Raw genomic sequence first — 18,147 nt, forward strand, 5'->3', positions numbered from 1 at the left:
GGTCTTCGCCTGTTATTGAACTGACAGGGTTTCAAACGCTGGATACTGTTACATCTGTGTATGTATGTGTGCGCGCGTGTTCATGTGTGTGTGAATGTATATATATATAGAGAGAGAGGGAGTTGATGCATTGGTGTAACCATGATGTTCTGGTGATCTGATGACTGGGACAGCTTTCTTTGTCTACACTGATTTGCATATTGGTGCAGACATGTAAACATAATTTATTCTATATTTAAGAGATGACGAATTATATGCATCATTATTTACATTTGATGTTGGAGACGTACAGTGTCAGTGAACTAACTACCAGTGAACTAAGGTAACACCTCGTATTTTTCGAGCACCTTCCGCAGTATTCGAGTAGTACTGTTTTCTGCAAGTGCTCCACCCTTATTGCACCCTTATCGAGATTTTTGTTCACTGTTCCCAGGGCTCCGACAATTATTGGTACAACTGCTTAACCTGTCATATCTATCGACTTTTCTTATCACATATATGTATATATATAGCTGGGAATATCTATGATCCAGCATAGTTTTCCTTTCTCTTTCGGGGTCGATAAATTAAGTACCAGTTGCGTACTGGGGTTTTATCTAATCGACTGACCCCCGCCACAAAAGATTTCGGGCCTTGTGTCTAAAGTAGAAAAGATTATTATTATTATTATTATTATTATTATTATTATTATTATTATTATTATTGTTGTTGTTGTTGTCACTATTATTATTATCATTATTCAAGTCACTGCCTGGAATCGAACTCGGAATCTTGGATTAGTAGCCCGCGCTCTAAACCACTACGACCGTGGGTAATTATGGAGTGAATTTTAGGGCTTATAAATCTAATATTTTCTTATCCTTCCTTAATACCGGTCCATATGCTATTCATATCTGCACTCAGTTTGCTTAGGAGGTTGTTGTGTCCTAGCTTATGTGCTGCCTCTTTTAGTTTTCGTATTTTCCAGTGGTGTTCTCTGTCTATTATTTTAACTTCATCCCAAAGGGAGAGGTGGTCTCCATTTTTCCATATATGATCAGCTATACCTGATTTATCAATATCTCCTCGTGTCACAGCTTTGCGATGTTCCTCTACCCTTATTTTGAGAGGGCGATATGTTTCGCCTTTGTATAACCTACCACAGCTGCATGAGATGGAGTACATGCAGTTTTTGGTCATATTCTCTTCTATTAGTAGTTTTACCCGAAGGAGATATTTGCAAAGTGTTGTATTACTCTTGAATACTGTCCTGATGTCATATGGGCCGCATATGTTTTGTATCTTTTCAGAGAGGCCTTTCACACAAGATAGACAGACTGTTGACAGTTTATTGGTTTCAGCCTCTCTTTTCTTCATAATTGGAGTAGATAGTATGCTTTTGGAGTAGTTGTTGCTTAATAGATTGTTACTGAGCATGATCATTTCTTCGTGGTGGGTATCACAATCGCTACCTATATTCTTTTCTCGATGTTTTAGGCACTGAGCAATCCCTCTCTTTACACTGTATGGATGGTGGGAATTGAAGAAAAGGTATCGTCCAGTGAAGGTCGGCTTGCGGTATACGGATGTCCTGAATCCATACTTGGTGCGTGTTATTAATATGTCCAGGAATGGTAGCTGATTGTCTTTTTCTTTTTCCATTGCGAACTGTATGGATGGCTTTATTGAGTTCGCACAATTTAACAGCACTTGGACATCTTCATAGTGGGGCCAGAGTATAAAGGTGTCATCAACATATTGCAGCCATAATGTTGGTTTTAGAGGTGTTGATGCTAAAGCCAAATTCTCAAAGTATTCCATGTATATATTGGCTATTATCGGTGGTAATGGCGAACCCATAGCTAAACCATTTCTGTCGATATATATATCAGTGTCCATACTGAAATAGGTGGTTTCTACACAGAAGGTCAACATTTCCGTCAAGTTTCTTATTGGTATACTAGTGCGTTATTTTAGATGGGTATCTGTCACTAGTTTTTCTTGAATCACCGATAGTGCTTCACCAGTTGGGACTTTGATGAACAGACTTATCACTTCTAGATTCACATCTGATAGGATTCAATGGGGGGGGGGGTGTCCTTGATCAATTCTGTGAAGTAGGTGGAATTCTTCACGTACGATGTTGACTTCCCTTCTAATGGACTGATTATATCCACAAGAAAGCGGTTCAGTGGATGACGTGCTGAACCTCTACAGCTCACTATAGGTCTTAATGGAATACCATCCATGTGAAGTTTAGGGAGACCGTACATGTGTGGTAGTTTACTGTAGTGTTGAGTCAGTTGTCTGCACTTCATTCATGTAAAGTGATCCTTGTTCTTGATCAAGATCTGTAACAACTTCCTCTCTGTTTTCAGAGTTGGGCCTTTCTTTATCATCCAATGAAATCATTATGGGATGAGGAAGACTGCAAGACAGCAGTTACCGTAATGATGACAAGTGTTTAAATAAATATATTCACTTCTCATACCTCCTGACATTTATAGCTTATATGTATGTTTGTATATATGTGGGTATGTTTGTATGTATGTATGCCTGTATGTGTGTGCATATATATATATATGTTTGTGACATAATTGTGACATTTAAACTAGCAGAGGTTATCCGGTGTGCTTGAGTAATGAATCAAACAAACATAAGACGGAAAGTGTGATTTATCGGAGAATCGTGTATACTTCTAAAATAGTTGCCGCACAAAAGTCACTCTTGCAGTTTCATACAGATATACATAAGAGACCTGTAATCTAGGCAAATTTCAAAATCCGAACTTTCGATTCATTTATACCCAATTACCGGTCTGAGCTTTTGTCGTAACCTACTTATTGGTCTACCAACATCAAAGTTTACTTAATTAATCTTTGGTTTATGATACAGAATATCACCGCGGTTTGTAGAGAGTAGTTATCCATCTTGCTTCTTCACTTATATTCGTGTATATGGAGCAGCAGTTTTAAGATGGTATGCTGGCTAGAGTTAGAAGCAATGTTCTATCAGAAATTCGGTGAAAAGAGTTTAACAATATATTCACAGTCATGTTTTCTGTAATGTTGCAAGCATCCTTGAAAACAAAAATCACCAACTGGCGATAAGAAATCTGATGGTAAGTTGTTCCATCTTCGCAGATTACAAGCAAAATCCAAATTTAAGCCTCTATATTTCCGTGAGGAGCTATTAGCAGACGATTGTTCATCCACAACAAAGACGTATTTGTCAGTCAATACTCAAAGACCTACAAAAATATTAATCACAATTTTTGCACTGCAAAAGCAGTTGTGTTGAATGAACCTGTCCCAGTATATGCAAAATCTATCATGCTTAATATAAAAGAGAGTTGAGCTGAAAAATGTCGACAAGTTTTAATATCTGACTGCTAATCATTCATCAAACTGATGTTGAAGTGTCACAACGTGTTGTCCAGGCCGAGTGAAGCGTTTAAAGGTTTGAAATGCTGCCCTCTTTGCAACACTGCTGTGATGCTGACACTTGGAGAGTATAGAAATCTCAAACTACAAAGAGTAAGGCTTACCACATGTCTTGCTTATGAAATATTCAAAGCCTAATTTTGTAGTACAAAGTGGGGTGACAACTAATCAGCTTGTAATCTAAGCTTCAGCAAATAGAGACTACCGAAAGCTGAAACAAACTTAGTCAAATATTGAATGAACTCTTCTTCCAGTCGGGCATTGTTTGAAATGTTACTTCTTAAGTACCAGAATTTTGGTACAGCATTTAGAGAGGCACTGTCTGCCACTACAAGAGGATCCTTTTTGAGGTGTCCAGATGCTGGCTAGTGCAAAATCTCAGTCTTCCACGTAGTGATTGCTAAGTAGGAGGGTTTGATAGCATTAGTAAAAGTCAACTAATACTTGGATGTCCTGCAAAAAGAATTCTATCAAAGTACGGTCGTCTGTAAATAGAAACTCTAACAGAAGTTGTTCTCTGACTTTATTTCAGGATGTGAGGAGTTGTAAACTGAAGATGATGTCATCGGTCTTAAACTGGATATGCAACATCACTTTTGTCAACATCACTGAGTGCAACTTGCAACATAGCTGAGACGTAAATTGCAAACACGATTAGGACCATTACACACCCATGCTTGTTCCATACTTTGTAAGAAATATACTAAAAGCTGAACCACTTTACATCACGAAGGCCATCATACCAGAGAAAAGTTCGGTAACCAACTCTTAGCCACTATTGTCCCCAGATTCTACTCGACCCTGAGTAGTAGCAACAGCCAGGGTTCCAGCTACGGGTGAATTAGCATGTCATGGAATTGCTTCTGGAACAAGATCATTGATACTCACCATAATGGATCTAGGAAAAATTAAGCCTTTCAGCTTTATAGCTGCTTATTTAAGAGAAGATAACTCTGAATAAATCCTGCATCTCGTTGCACCAAACCAAAATAAAAAGAAGTTAGAAGAACGAGACAGTGCGACTGGCTCTGTCCACCGTAATACATACATACATACATAATACATGCATACATACATACATACATACATACATACTTATACATACATATATGCATATAATATTCATCTATCTATCTATCTATCTATCTATCTATCTATCTATCTATCTATCTATCTATCTATCTATCTATCTATCTATCTATATATATATATATATATATATATATATATATATATATATATATATATATATATATATATATATATATATATATATATATATATATATATATATATATATATATATATATTTCTTTTATTCTTTTACTTGTTTCAGCCATTTGGCTGCGGCCATGCTGGATCACCACCTTGCAGGGTTTTAGTTGAAGAAATCAATCCAAGGACCTATTCTTTGTAAGTCTAGTACTTATTCTACCTGTAGCTTTTGCCAAACTACTACGTTACAGGGCATAAACATATCAGCATATCGGTTGTCAAGCGATGTTAGGGGTGGGGGGCAAGCACACACGCACATGTACAACGGGTTTCTTTCAGTTTCCGTCTATCAAACCAACTCACAAGGCTTTGGTCGGCCCGAGGCTATAACAAGATATTTGCCTAAACTTTCACGCATTGAGACAGAACCCGGAACCATGTGGTTGAGAAGCAAGCTTCTTTCGACACAGCCACGCCTAAATATATATATATATATATATATATATATATATATATATATATATATATATATATATATATATATAGTGTGTGTGTGTGTGTGTGTGTGTGTGTGTGTGTGTACATATGTATAAGTGCGTGCGCATGCTTATGTGTGTGTACTCCCAAGTAATTCTCAAGTTCAGGAAATGACATGTTGAAAAGAATATTTCTTCTGATCCCAAAATCTAAAGCGATATAAAATCAAAAACTAACAGACACCTACTCAGATGCCATACACTGCAAGTAATATAAATAACTCAATAAAAAGAATATGATTTTTGTCTTTTATTAAAAATATTTCTAGAAGTTTTCAGTCATTTGGTTATCTCTTCAAGATAGTTGCATCCCCCTTTTCGTTTATTTACGAAACTTTTTTTAACTTTAACAAAAAGGGCCAGGGTGTTCTTCATACTTTGGCACCCTGGGCCGGATAACTCTGATGGTATTCTCTTTAGCTGTTCTTCTATGCTACTGGATTTTCAGGTTCATTAGAACGCAGGACAAGTCCTTTGTGTTGTATAGTTATGGCAGCTTCTCTATTCAAATCTCTCAGCGGTCAAAGTGCTTGACATATCTGAAAACAAAGCAGACAAAAATTATAACAAAGCTGTATACATATTTAACCAATCGATGTATAGATCACATAGGATCAAATTGTATGCTGTGGTATTTTAACACTTCAAAACATGCAATCATGACTTACCTAATGTAGCCCCAGGTTTACAGACATGGTCACATGACCATTTACGGAATAAACGATGATCTGTGCGACCTGATGCATCCTGGAACTGCCTTGCATGTAAATGTCGGTGACAATAATTGGAACACGAGGTGGGTCCTCTTCGTTCTGGTTACCATCATCTATACGGTGACAAAAACAAGCGTCAATATATTATTTGATACAAATATCTCTTCATATTATACATAAAATGAAACATGGAAATACATTTTGAGAATTACACATACGTATGTATCTACGTATTGTTAACATTTATTTACTAGTATATATATATATATATATATATATATATATGTACCATGGTAGGTAGAAAGTTATGTAGGTAGGTAGGTAGGTAGGTAGGTAGGTAGGTAGGCAGGTGGGTGGGCAGGTGGGTGGGCAGGTGGGTGGATAGGTAGGTGGGTAGGTAAGTGTGTAGGTAGGTAGGTAGGTGGGTAGGTAGGTGGGTAGGTAGACTGGCACATATGTGAGAATCAGTCGTAACACGTTTTACTATTCAGTGAACACTAGAAACTACATTAATTCGAAACTTACCAAAATATGATGGTTCGTTAACCAGGTCAGCCCAAGGGTCGGTGTATGTGGATGATGAATCTGGAAATGCAAATAGACAAAAGATAATAAAAACACACAGACTGTCTCAGAGAAACACAAAAGTATAAGAGATAAATAAACGCATAACACAATTTACACTGTCAACTAAAAATTCGTTAGGTCATAAATTATTAGTATTTACCTTCAAAGGAAGTCCGTTCATATTGGTCAAAGTCAGGGTGGGTAAAATCTGTAAGCAACACAAAAATAATTATAAGAAACATACATGTTTCTGGGGAAGAGTCCGATGTATTTTGAGGAGTATTTTTGTTGCTATATTTATCAAATGTAGCCCCACCTAGGTGGTTATATCACACATCCAAATACTCACACATACACGCACACACAATGCAAGCTTTCAGAGGCTTACCCACATGTGTGTGATTGTAGTGCATATATATACACAAATATATATACACACACATACAAAAATACATACATACAAACATACAGACATGCATAAATGCGTACATATATTCCTACATACCTACTTACATACATACATACACACATACATACGTACACACATACACACACATACATACACACATACATACATACATACATGCATACATACATATGTGTAAAGAAGATATACAAGAATCTTTGTAACTTTTAAACTATTTTCAGCAAAACTCACCCTGTCTATGAGCTATAGCAGATTCATTGTGATTTCTAGGGAAATCTTCTGTTGGTGACATGGGGGAAAGGTCTGATAGCGATGATAACGATGAAGTAAAATCTGAGACATCTTCAAAAGTGTCTGCAAGTGTTGGTCGTCGTACGCAGGGTAATAATCTGGAGAAAAAGTTTCGAGCCCCTTTACGAAGTCGCGTAAGGAAGCCCGGCCGGTGTAGAACGTCAGACATTTGGTTATATCTATTAAAACAAACAAATTATTAGCAAATATATTAACGCAAATCTATGGATTGTAATAGTAACCTACAAGAAGTTAACTGTTAGCAATGGCCAAAGTATCGCAAATGAATGCGGAAAAATATTACGTTTTTCTCACATCGGTATTATGACGTCATAATTGTAATTTAACCGTCCAAAATAACGGTTTGAATTTCAATTAATTTATTATTAACAACATAGGGCACAAAGTGTTAGCTAAGAAAAAACATGCTTTCAAACATATTCATGCACTCATACAGACATGTACGCACAGAGATACAATAGTCATACAGACAGACTCATATATAACTGAAATGGCCCACGCAAAAACTCACACATACAAATTTTTTTTGTTTCAATAATAAAATATAGTGTTTGTATGTGTGTGTGTTTTTTTTGTTTTGTTTTGTTTTTAATCATTTAAATTCTTCCTTTGGAGAAGGAGCTGGTCTCTAACAAAGGTAGATATAAAACTCCATCGCTGGAATGTTGATAACAAAAACACTACCACATTTTAAACCTGAGAAAAGTCTTGCATTGTTTTACTATTCCGCTTACAGACTTGTAAGCTTATCTAGACATACAGTTTGGCATTCACTTACAAAACCAATTATTATTGGTATAAATATAAATTTATAATCTGGATATAGAAGCTGAAGGTTTTGAAGTAGTTGTCGATAGTTATCTTCTCTCTCTTTGATCTTCAAAGAGCTATTCACATCTGCATGACAGTTGACAGTTGACGACGGTACACACTTTTTCTTGTCTGTCCCAAGCAACAACATCTGGCCTCTTATGATTACACTTCGCAGATATTTTGAAAGGAATATTGCACCAGTATTTCTGGCGCTAAAATTTGTGTATGTATTTAATAACTTTCTTCTTTCTTTCTTGCCTTTAACCCTCCAGCGCGGAGTATAGGCCACTTATAATTGAATTCCATGTCGCATAATTTTTCGCTTCTGTACTTATACTCTGCCATGAATGTCCCTCTTTCTCTAGTTTCTTTTGTGTTGATCTACGCCACGAGTTCTTAGGTCTACCCCCTCTTTCTATATCCATCCGGATTCCACTGTAAAGCACTTTTCGCTACATTTGGTGTGTCTTTTCTAATTGTGCTACCAATCCAGTTCCACTTTTTCTTAAATATTTGCTCCCTAATCGAAACTTTATTCGTTCTTTGCCATAGCTCCATATTGCTTATGTTCCATATTGCTTATGTATTGCTTATTCAATAACAGAGGGATTATATTTATTCCATGGCAGTCTTTTTTCCGGATGGTGTTGTATATCGTTTTCGCGACAACGTCGTGTCCCGTAAGGAGGTAGTACCTTCATGACATTTTTGATGGTACTTTGATGACATTTTAATCACATGTGTGACACGTCTCCTACAGAAATATAACATAGTCTACATTTTCGGTTGCCTCTTGGAACTCCAAGGGCGTCATTGTCTCTTTCGTGTCAGTAGGTATTTATTAACAATCTCCACTTTTGGGATTTTAAATGCATAGCCTTGGAAATGTGATGTGATGTAGCGGTCACGAGTCAAAGAAAGACTTCGCTTCATGTCAAAGTTGCTGTTTTTTTTTTCAAGCCTACGGCATGCATACCCAAGAAAGGTCGTTTTTGTGTGTGCGTGTGCTGAGCATTTCACCTCCAACTTTTTTTTTTTTTGAGGTACGTTAGTCCAGATCTTTTGTAGTTGTATGGGAGGTCATAAGGGTCATAAGGAAGAGAGTGCTTTCTGAGTAGCTCGCTGCCGACACGAAGGACATTGTATTCTTCACTTTTCAGTATAAACACATTCGATGTGTTTATTTTTGCTGCTGTTGTTTAGCAAGATCTGTCTGAGAGAAACTGTGACATTCAAAGGCTGTCTGCACTGATCTCAAGCCCCTACCTCCTTTATCTCTTCTTAGGTAGATCCTGTGGTTATTACTATTTCTGTGGAGATTCGCAATTGATGTCAATATCTTGCGGGTTTCACATCTATGGAGTGGATTTCTTCAACAGCCAAGTCAAGTATCCCAAATGTGGAATATTGTCATGCTGTTAGAGGAGACTTCTGACTGCCATATTTTTCTAAGTCTGGTATAATATTATTAGGTTACTCTATATTTATTCAAAGTACGTTCGTATGATATATTTTCATCAATGCCTAGGTACTTATAGCATTATTTCTGTGGGACAGATGAGATAATGAGACCATTGATGAACATGTGTGGGATCTGGGAGAGTGATTTTTCCCTGTCAAACAATCAAATCTGAACATTGCTTTAGGCCAAATTCCATTCCGTTCATCAGTCCAAAAGCACAGTAATTGCTCCTCAGTCACTATAATATTTGACTCATAGTGATTCTGGAGGAATTGGTTGATGCTGCTTGTGTACAATTTGTATATAATGTTTAGGCAAGCAATAGGCCTATAATTTTCAGCCAACTCGGTGGTTTCATTCTTGGATACGAGATTTGTCCGTGCTATAGCAAGCCAATTTGGTATAACAATCTGACCGTCCATTGTGCTTCTGAAGATACATATTAGTGGTTAACTGTAAAATGTCAGCCTCTTATATCAGTATCTGACTATTAGGTCCCTTCCAGGTGCCTACCCATTAGGATGTTTGCCTGCAGAAATGCTGAAAGTTTCCGGGTCAATTGCATATGTTTTACAGTTGATGTTGGTACAGATTTCTCTCTTTACTGCATTTAACCACGGTGCATTGAGCTTGAGATCCCGCTTTTCGTTCAAGATTTTCAATCAGCATGACTCAAGATGTTCTTGAGAGGGGTCTTTCTGAACGGTAATATTTTCCTTCCTCATATGTTTATATAATGTTTGTCAGTTAGAAGTAAACGTGTGATTTATACAGACTCGGTTAAAAAATTCGCCTACAGTAGCGACGATTTTCGCTCAGCGCACCGAGTTCGTGTTTTGGTGTAATTAACCTTCCCTCAATACCTTGGTGTGAAGAATTACTATGGAGTTTTGTTAATTTACTCTTAAGATGTAATTGATGAGGTGTAAACTCATTATTCCTTTTACATTTTATTATCGTAGTTTGCTATCAAATATAGCGGCGTAGAATGTTGATGTTTTCTTCAAGGTCTGTTTTTCATCTTGGTCGCTTCCGTTTAGTAGTTTCATTACCATGTACTCTGCAGATTTCTCCTAGGTGTTCCTTAAGAGTGATAGCAGCTGTGTATATGAGAGTATATTAATATCCTCACTCCAGAAATGAATATCACGTGATTCCATGTGCTCTCCAGCGACATCGCTGATAACTTTTAACATTAGAACTGTTAGATTTTTTTCTTAATCTTAAGAATGGCCTATCGCTTAACATTACTTTTAATTATACTTTTACTTTTACTTGTTTCAGTCATTTGACTGCGGCCATGCTGGAGCACCGCCTTTAGTCGAGCAAATGAACCCTAGGACTTATTGTTTGGAAGCCTAGTACCTATTCTATCAGTATCTTATGCCGAACCGTTAAGTTACGGTGACGTAAACACACCAGCATCGGTTGTCAAGCGATGTTAGGGGCACAAACGCAGACACACACACACACACACACACACACACACACACACACACACACACACACACACACACACACACACACACATATATATATATATATATATATTTATATATACTCGACGGGCTTCTTTCAGTCTCCGTCTACCAAATCCACTCAGAAGGCTTTGGTCGGCCCGAGGCTACAGTAGAAGACACTTGCCCAAGGTGCCACACAGTGGGAATGGACCCGGAACCATGTGGTTGGTAAGCAAGCTACTTACCACAGAGCAGCAATAGTAGAAAAATTTTCTCCGAACTGTGGTTTCAAGATATTTCTAAGTTGAATATATTTCGTACTTGTCTCAGCTACATTTGGAGAGACACTAGAATTTAATAATGGGGGCGGTTTGTTTACATTACTTTCGAAGTCTCTTCTGGCAGATATTGGCTAGTTCTCACGACGGCTTGCCATTTCTGTTTTTAAAAAATGCCATTTCTGTTTTAAATAATGATTTAGATGTAGAGTCCAAGTAAAATTAAAGGACTACTTAACATCTTTTTGTACAGCTTACTGGTACTGTAGTGCTGTTTTCGTCGGTGGTGTTGTTATTACTTTCAACTACGATCGTGTTTGCGAAATTCCACGTGGTATAAGGTATATTCTTGAAATCAGATCTGAATAGCGCTGCGTTGCTAAGTAAAATGTGTTTTTCTTTTGTACAATGGGACAAATAAGCCTGTTACTGATTTAGGCTGAAGTCGGCATAAATGTAGTAGAAAACGTTTCAAAGATATTTTATAAGGAGTCTCCTGCGCCTTCACGTCTGATGCTGAGGAGGGGCCATGTGTGTGTGTGTGTGGGGGGGGGTCACTCTTACCCTTAGTTCTTAGTTTAGTTTTGACTGGCAACATTACCGGTGGCAAAGTTGTAAGAAGTAAGAAATTGTCATCGTCTGTTGTACAAGGTTCATCCTTTGAATCGTAAGGATGTTTTACAAATTTGGAAGATTCCAGATACCGCGACCATATGCGTGTATTTATGTATAACAGAATAAAGGTACAAACAAGCAAACAAATAGTATCAGGTCAAATTATGACATATATTTATGTCTTGGCCCACCATGGGGGGAAGAAATTAATTTGACAGGAGTTTAGTACTAGCTCGATTGAAACTGCCTATAACCAGAGATCACTTAGCTATGACACACCCGAATTTTTACTCGTAGTTCAAGTCGGAGTTTAGGCAGGGAACCAACGTGGTCATTAATTGTATATCTCTGTTACCTTACGTCATCAGACGCAGTATTGCCTGAAGTATACACACACACACACACACACACACACACACACACACACACACACACATATATATATATATATATATACAGAGTGAGAGCGGGGGTGGGGGAGAAAGAAAGTTAGATAGATAAATAGATAGATAGATGGATAGATAGATAGATAGATAGATAGATAGATAGATAGATAGATAGATAGATAGATAGATAGATAGATAGATAGATATTTACACATATATTCTGGAAGCTCATATCGTGATGGGGTGTAAATATATCCCTGCTACCATGAAAATATAAAATTATCTGCCACGAAATTTAACACACGATCCTCTTGAAAATTAATAATTAATACAAAAATAGTGACAACTCTGCAGTGGCGCACCAAATCTGACCTGGCTCACCCTGTATTGCAGTTATACGATGATGGCGTTCTATTATGATTGAAATTATTTTATTTTATAATTGGTGTATGGTTGGTGAGACCACTAAGTTATAAAGGCTAGAAACTAGACATGGGACAGCTAAGAACTTATGTCTGCATCATGAGACGTTTACCATGAAAGGAAAGCTGGAAATCGAGTCGCTGACATGACAAGTATTTTCACATAATACCCATATATTACCTTCATATTTGTGTGTGTGTGTGTCTGTGTGTGTGTCTGTGTGTGTGTCTGTGTGTGTACGTGCGTGCGTGCATATTCATGTCTATATATGCATGTATAGTGAAGCGGTAATTCATTCAAAATCTCTTCAAAGACCTTAGCTTTTAATCGCAACCAGCTCTCATTAAATAGATTACCGTAGGTTTGGAATCTTAGATAGAAACCACTGATAGATACTGCATAAGCGATAGCAACAGCAAAATGGATCGCGAAAGAATAGGAGCAAGTATGTCTCCTTGCTTCACGCCATTATCAATTCAGATTGGGACTGACAGAATTCCATCAACATTAACACAGACCTTCATATTGAGATGAAGGTTATGAAAAATGTCAACAAACTCTAGAGGGCATCCTAGCTTTACTAAGATTAACCACAAATCTTACCTTTTCACAGTATCAAAGGGGACGGGAAACATTTGAATTGAATACAGTTCAAAATCCAAAAGTAAAAACACTATTCGACAACAGGAACGACTGTCTAGAGATTTTCAGGGAGATTCATGTGTTTGCATCCTGTAACCACAAATTCTTATCAAAAGATAGATTTCTTAGTCAGGAACGGTCACATGACGGGGACAAGAATTATAACTCATATAGGAACAAACTCACTCCAGCATCAAAATAACTCACACGTAAAATTAGTAGCAAGGTTTTTAGGCATACAAATGCAAGAAACACAGGATTGCCATATTTGAAAGAAAGCATGCAGATCCGCGGCAGGACTCTTGAGCCATTTGAGCACTGTCATGCATAGTTTAAACACAGTACTGTTTAAAATGTGATAGTCATCTTTCAAGAAGCAGCAGCCACCAGTAGAGATTTTTCTAGTACTACCAGAGAGAGCGGCATCGTATTGACTCTCTTCCACGTTGTGATTAAATTCGGTCATCGACAATTTGGGTGTATGTGTGCATGTATGTATATACATGTGTGTATGCATATACATATATATGTGTGCGTGTGTTTTATGTATGTGTTATATATGTACGTTGATATACAACAATCTACTGCAGAAACTGTGTTAGTAAGCAGATTGTTCGGTTTGATGTTTACAAGGGCAGTGTCTATGTTGTCTTATAATTGGAGAGTACATTATTTTCCCTTTGAAAATGTTAAGTAATAATCTTAAGTAGATATCTGTGTTTAATAAAAATGAACGTATTTCAGTTATCTATTTCAGTAATGTTGTTGATATTTATGCCAAGTGCAGACCAGAGTTACGTTAATGAAAGCGGAATTCTATTCGCGTAACGCTGTTTTTAATGCCAGAAAAACATAAATATTAACATTAGTTTTTTTGTTTTTATTTATATATTTCCATATGTAAACGATTCTCAAGTTCAGGTAATTTGTAGATAATTTTTTATATTATTTCTTTCAATTTAGTAATCGTTCGCTAGTTTCTTTGTTGATATTGTTCTTATTAATATTCTTGTCCTTGCTGTGGCGGAGAGCTGGCAGAATTGTTAGCACTCCGAGCAAAATGTTCAGCGGCATTTCGTCTGCCTTTACGTTCTATGTTCAAATTCTGCAGAGTTCGACATTGCCTTTCATCCCTTCGGGGTCAATCGAATAAGTATTAGCTGAACACTGAAGTCGATGTATACGTCTTATCCCCATCCCCAAAATTGCTGGCCTTGTGCCAAAACTTGAAACCAATATTCTTGACGTCATTGTTATTATTTTTTGTATTTGGTTGAAATTGTATTTGGTTGGCTCAAAGTGAATTGTGATTGTATGCTTAAAAAGCATTCCATGAATCCCTCTCTCTATTCCTCTCTCTCTCTCACACACTTTCTTCCTCTCTCTCGCTCTCTCTCCCAATTTCTTCCACTATTTCGCTCTCTCTCTCTCTCTCTCTCTCTCATGCACACACACACACACACACACACACACACACATACACACACACATTCTCTGGCAATCTCTCATTTTTTTTCTCTAGAGAGTGTAGAAGGGAGATAACTGACCACTAAAATTTTTGAATCTTTGATTGGAAGACAGAAATTTCAAAAAATTAAAGCAAACAAAATGCTGTTCTATTTATCCACATATGTGCTATATCTATACCCGTGGAATAGGAAATATTATGTTTGTGCGGGTATTGGTTTTGTAGTCGCATGTGTAAGAGAGAGATTGTGTTTGTGTGAGTGTGTGTGTATGTGTGTTTGCATTTATCTATGCGTGTATGTGTATGTATAATAAACTGCGATTAAATACTGCATGTAGTAATGTGATCAGAAATGTACTTCAAGGGAATCATTAAATCTATAATCTTTCTAGAGACAAGGGCAAAACAGGAGTGGCTGTGTGGTAAGTAGCTTGCCTACCAATCACATGGTTCCGGGTTCAGTCCCACTGCGTGGCACCTTGGGCAAGTGTCTCCAACTATAGCCTCGGGCCGACCAAAGCCCGTCGTATATATGTATATATATGTGTCTGTGTTTGTCCCCCTAGCATTGCTTGACAACCGATGCTGGTGTGTTTACGTCCCCGTAACTTAGCGGTTCGGCAAAAGAGACCGATAGAATAAGTACTAGGCTTCCAAAGAATAAGTCCTGGGGTCAATTTGCTCGACTAAAGGCGGTGCTCCAGCATGGCCGCAGTCAAATGACTGAAACAAGTAAAAGAGTAAAAGAGTAAAAGAGTAAATATCACTTATTCTTTATTTTAGTAGAATAAGATTTGAGGGAGACATGGAGTTGCTTCCATTCAGTCGAACGTATACGTGGCGGCTTCTTCGCGATCATGAAATGTATAAAGTTTATGGGGTACTAGGCCTAACACACAGTACAGTTTGGGGTGATATATTTGATTTCAGCTGTATTAGGTGAACTGACTTCGTTGTGAGTTTGAAGACCATTAAGCAAATGGAGAGTAATAGTCATCCAATTGCAGCTTCCGTGGGTAATTGGAACGTATTCTCAAAAGTACCAGTGATAAAGATTTTTGAGGAAAGGTCCACTGTTTAACAAAACATGTAGCCACGGAAATATGCGTTACATAATTAGCTTCTAGGTGCATAATCCATAACATTTATTTCTCTCTTCATAACTGGTTCTCATGTCCAGGAACTGCAGGATTTTGTGTAGTCCAGTTCAAGCACCTTATACCTCAGCGGAGTTTTCCACAAGGATTAAGACAGTACATAGCGATTGATACATAAATGCAGAGGCTAAAACCTTCGTTTATTATTCTTTTCCTTGACCACCTCAACCGCCTCAACTAAACAATCACCCTTACTTAAAAAGAATAAGTCAACACCCTCAAAGAACCCAAAATAGATTCTTTGTGCTGCCCCTGTTCCGTCTGATTATAGCAGTAACATCATCGTAGCAAATATCAAGTCGTTTTAGAGTGTTTGCTTTGGATTTGAAATGTGTTATATGGTTGCTAAATTGAATGAAACTTCTTGAAAACTTGACGTACGAAGCAATTTAACTAATATAAAAGATACTAAAATTATGACTGCAGAGATTACTGGAAAAGAAAAGTCACATTGTGACCAGCGAAAATCTACTCTGCACTCTCTATGTTCATAGCAGAAGACTAATTTGGTTTGAAAAAGTTTGGTCGAATCATCCAGGGAGATTATTTTAAAAGCCTTCATTACTCGCCTAAGATGTTCGTAGCGTTCATTGAAAGAGTACCTACCTCTGCTGTGCTTGGATAAGTCTCATCTTGGATTGTCACATCTTCAAACGAACTTTGTGTTGGGGAATTTGTCCTGTAACTTGATTTTGAAAAGTGAACGAAGGCTGCCGAGACGGTATGAATCTAGCAATTTAATATGGCGTGTATAGAATGTCCATGTTTCACATCCTTATAGGAGGAAGGTAAGGACTTTTGCCTGATAAACTTTGGTTTTGTGGACGGGCAATGATCTCTCGGGTGTGTGTAGAAGACCACCGAAAGCTGAACTAAGAGAGTCGTTAATTGATCTTTGCCTCGAGTGGGTATCGTTTGACATATTCCATCCCAGGTACCCGAAATTTGGCTCAACATTTAGACGAAAGATTGTCTGTCAAGACAATAAAATCCTGTTGGGGTCACCTGCTGCTGGCTGGCGCAAAACATCATTCATCCGTAAACTAATTATTAAACCGAAAAATTTGGTTATATTCGCAAAACAGTCAACTAACTTTTGGATGTCCTGTAGAGTGATTTTTATCAAGGCACAGTTGTCTGCAAATAGAAGCTCTCAGAAATTGTTACTTGACTTTGCTTCTGGCTCTGAGGAATAGTAGGTCGACAATGTTACTATATGTTCTAAACGGGATATGCACAATTTCCTCAATATCCCTGAATAAACCTTACAGCATGGCTGATAATTAGATTGTAAGACATGGGCTATAACACAGCCCTGCTTGGTTCAATTCTTTATTAAGAATGTATCCGAAGCTGAACCACTTTGCATCGCAGAGATCATCATTCCATTGGGGAGTTTGGAATCAACTCCTAGACGCTATCGTTTCAAGGTCTATTCTGAACCGGAGAAGAAGTACCTGCCAGGACACCCAGCTTTAGGTAATTAGCATGGCACGGACATGCCGCAGCTAAATGATCGCTCACAGACACTTTAAGGTAACTACAGCAAATGAAATCTTTCAGTTCCTTATCTTCTGAGTCAAGAGAAGGCAACGAATTGCTGCAGGTTAGGAATACAATAAACTCCAAGCATTTGTTGCACCAGAAAAAAACAAGTTTAAAACAAACAAGACATCAGGACTGGGATTGCCCACTATAATGAATATATTCACCCAGGCGCAGGCGTGGGTGTGTGGTAAGTAGCTTGCTTCCCAATCACACGGTTCCGAGGTTCAGTTCCACTAGGTGGAACCTTGAGCAAGTGTCTTCTGTTCTTGCCTTGGGACGACCAAAACCATGTGAGTGGATCTGGTAGACGGAAACTGAAAGAAGCCCGTTGTATAAATATATTTATGTGTGTGTGTGTGTGTGTGTGTTTGTGTGTGTGTGTGTGTGTGTGTGTGTGTGAGTGTGTGTGTGTATGTGTGTGTGTGTGTGTGTGGGTGTCGGTGTTTGTCCCCTACCATCGCTTGACAACCAATGCTGGCGTGTTTACGTCCCCGTAACTTAACGATTCGGCAAAAAAGGCCGATAGAATAAGTACTAGGCTTATAAAGAATAAGTTCTGGAGTCGATATGTTTCGACTAAAGGCGGTACTCCAGCATGGCCGCAGTCAAATGACTGAAACAAATAAAAGAATAAAAGAATAAACGCTCCAGCATCGGTTGTCAAGCGATGTTGGGGAACAAACACCCACCCACTCACACACAC

General features: G+C 37.8%; 1 protein-coding gene and 1 long non-coding RNA gene across 3 annotated transcripts in view; one reads left to right on the plus strand and one right to left on the minus strand.

Moving 5' to 3' along the window:
• LOC106870007 (delta-like protein D) overlaps positions 1 to 18,147 on the plus strand; it is a 320,127-nt gene that overhangs the window by 23,162 nt on the left and 278,818 nt on the right. The gene's annotated exons all lie outside the window — the stretch shown is intronic.
• On the minus strand, positions 5,411 to 8,663 carry LOC106880408 (uncharacterized). Its single transcript, XR_016243979.1, has 4 exons — positions 7,971 to 8,663; positions 6,412 to 7,350; positions 5,842 to 5,999; positions 5,411 to 5,712 (listed from the first exon to the last, which is right to left on the minus strand). It is a non-coding gene; the product is annotated as an uncharacterized LOC106880408 (long non-coding RNA).

This window comes from Octopus bimaculoides, chromosome 13 (assembly GCF_046866305.1).
Source record: "Octopus bimaculoides isolate indiv1 chromosome 13, ASM4686630v1, whole genome shotgun sequence".
Taxonomy (NCBI): Eukaryota; Metazoa; Mollusca; class Cephalopoda; order Octopoda; family Octopodidae; genus Octopus; species Octopus bimaculoides.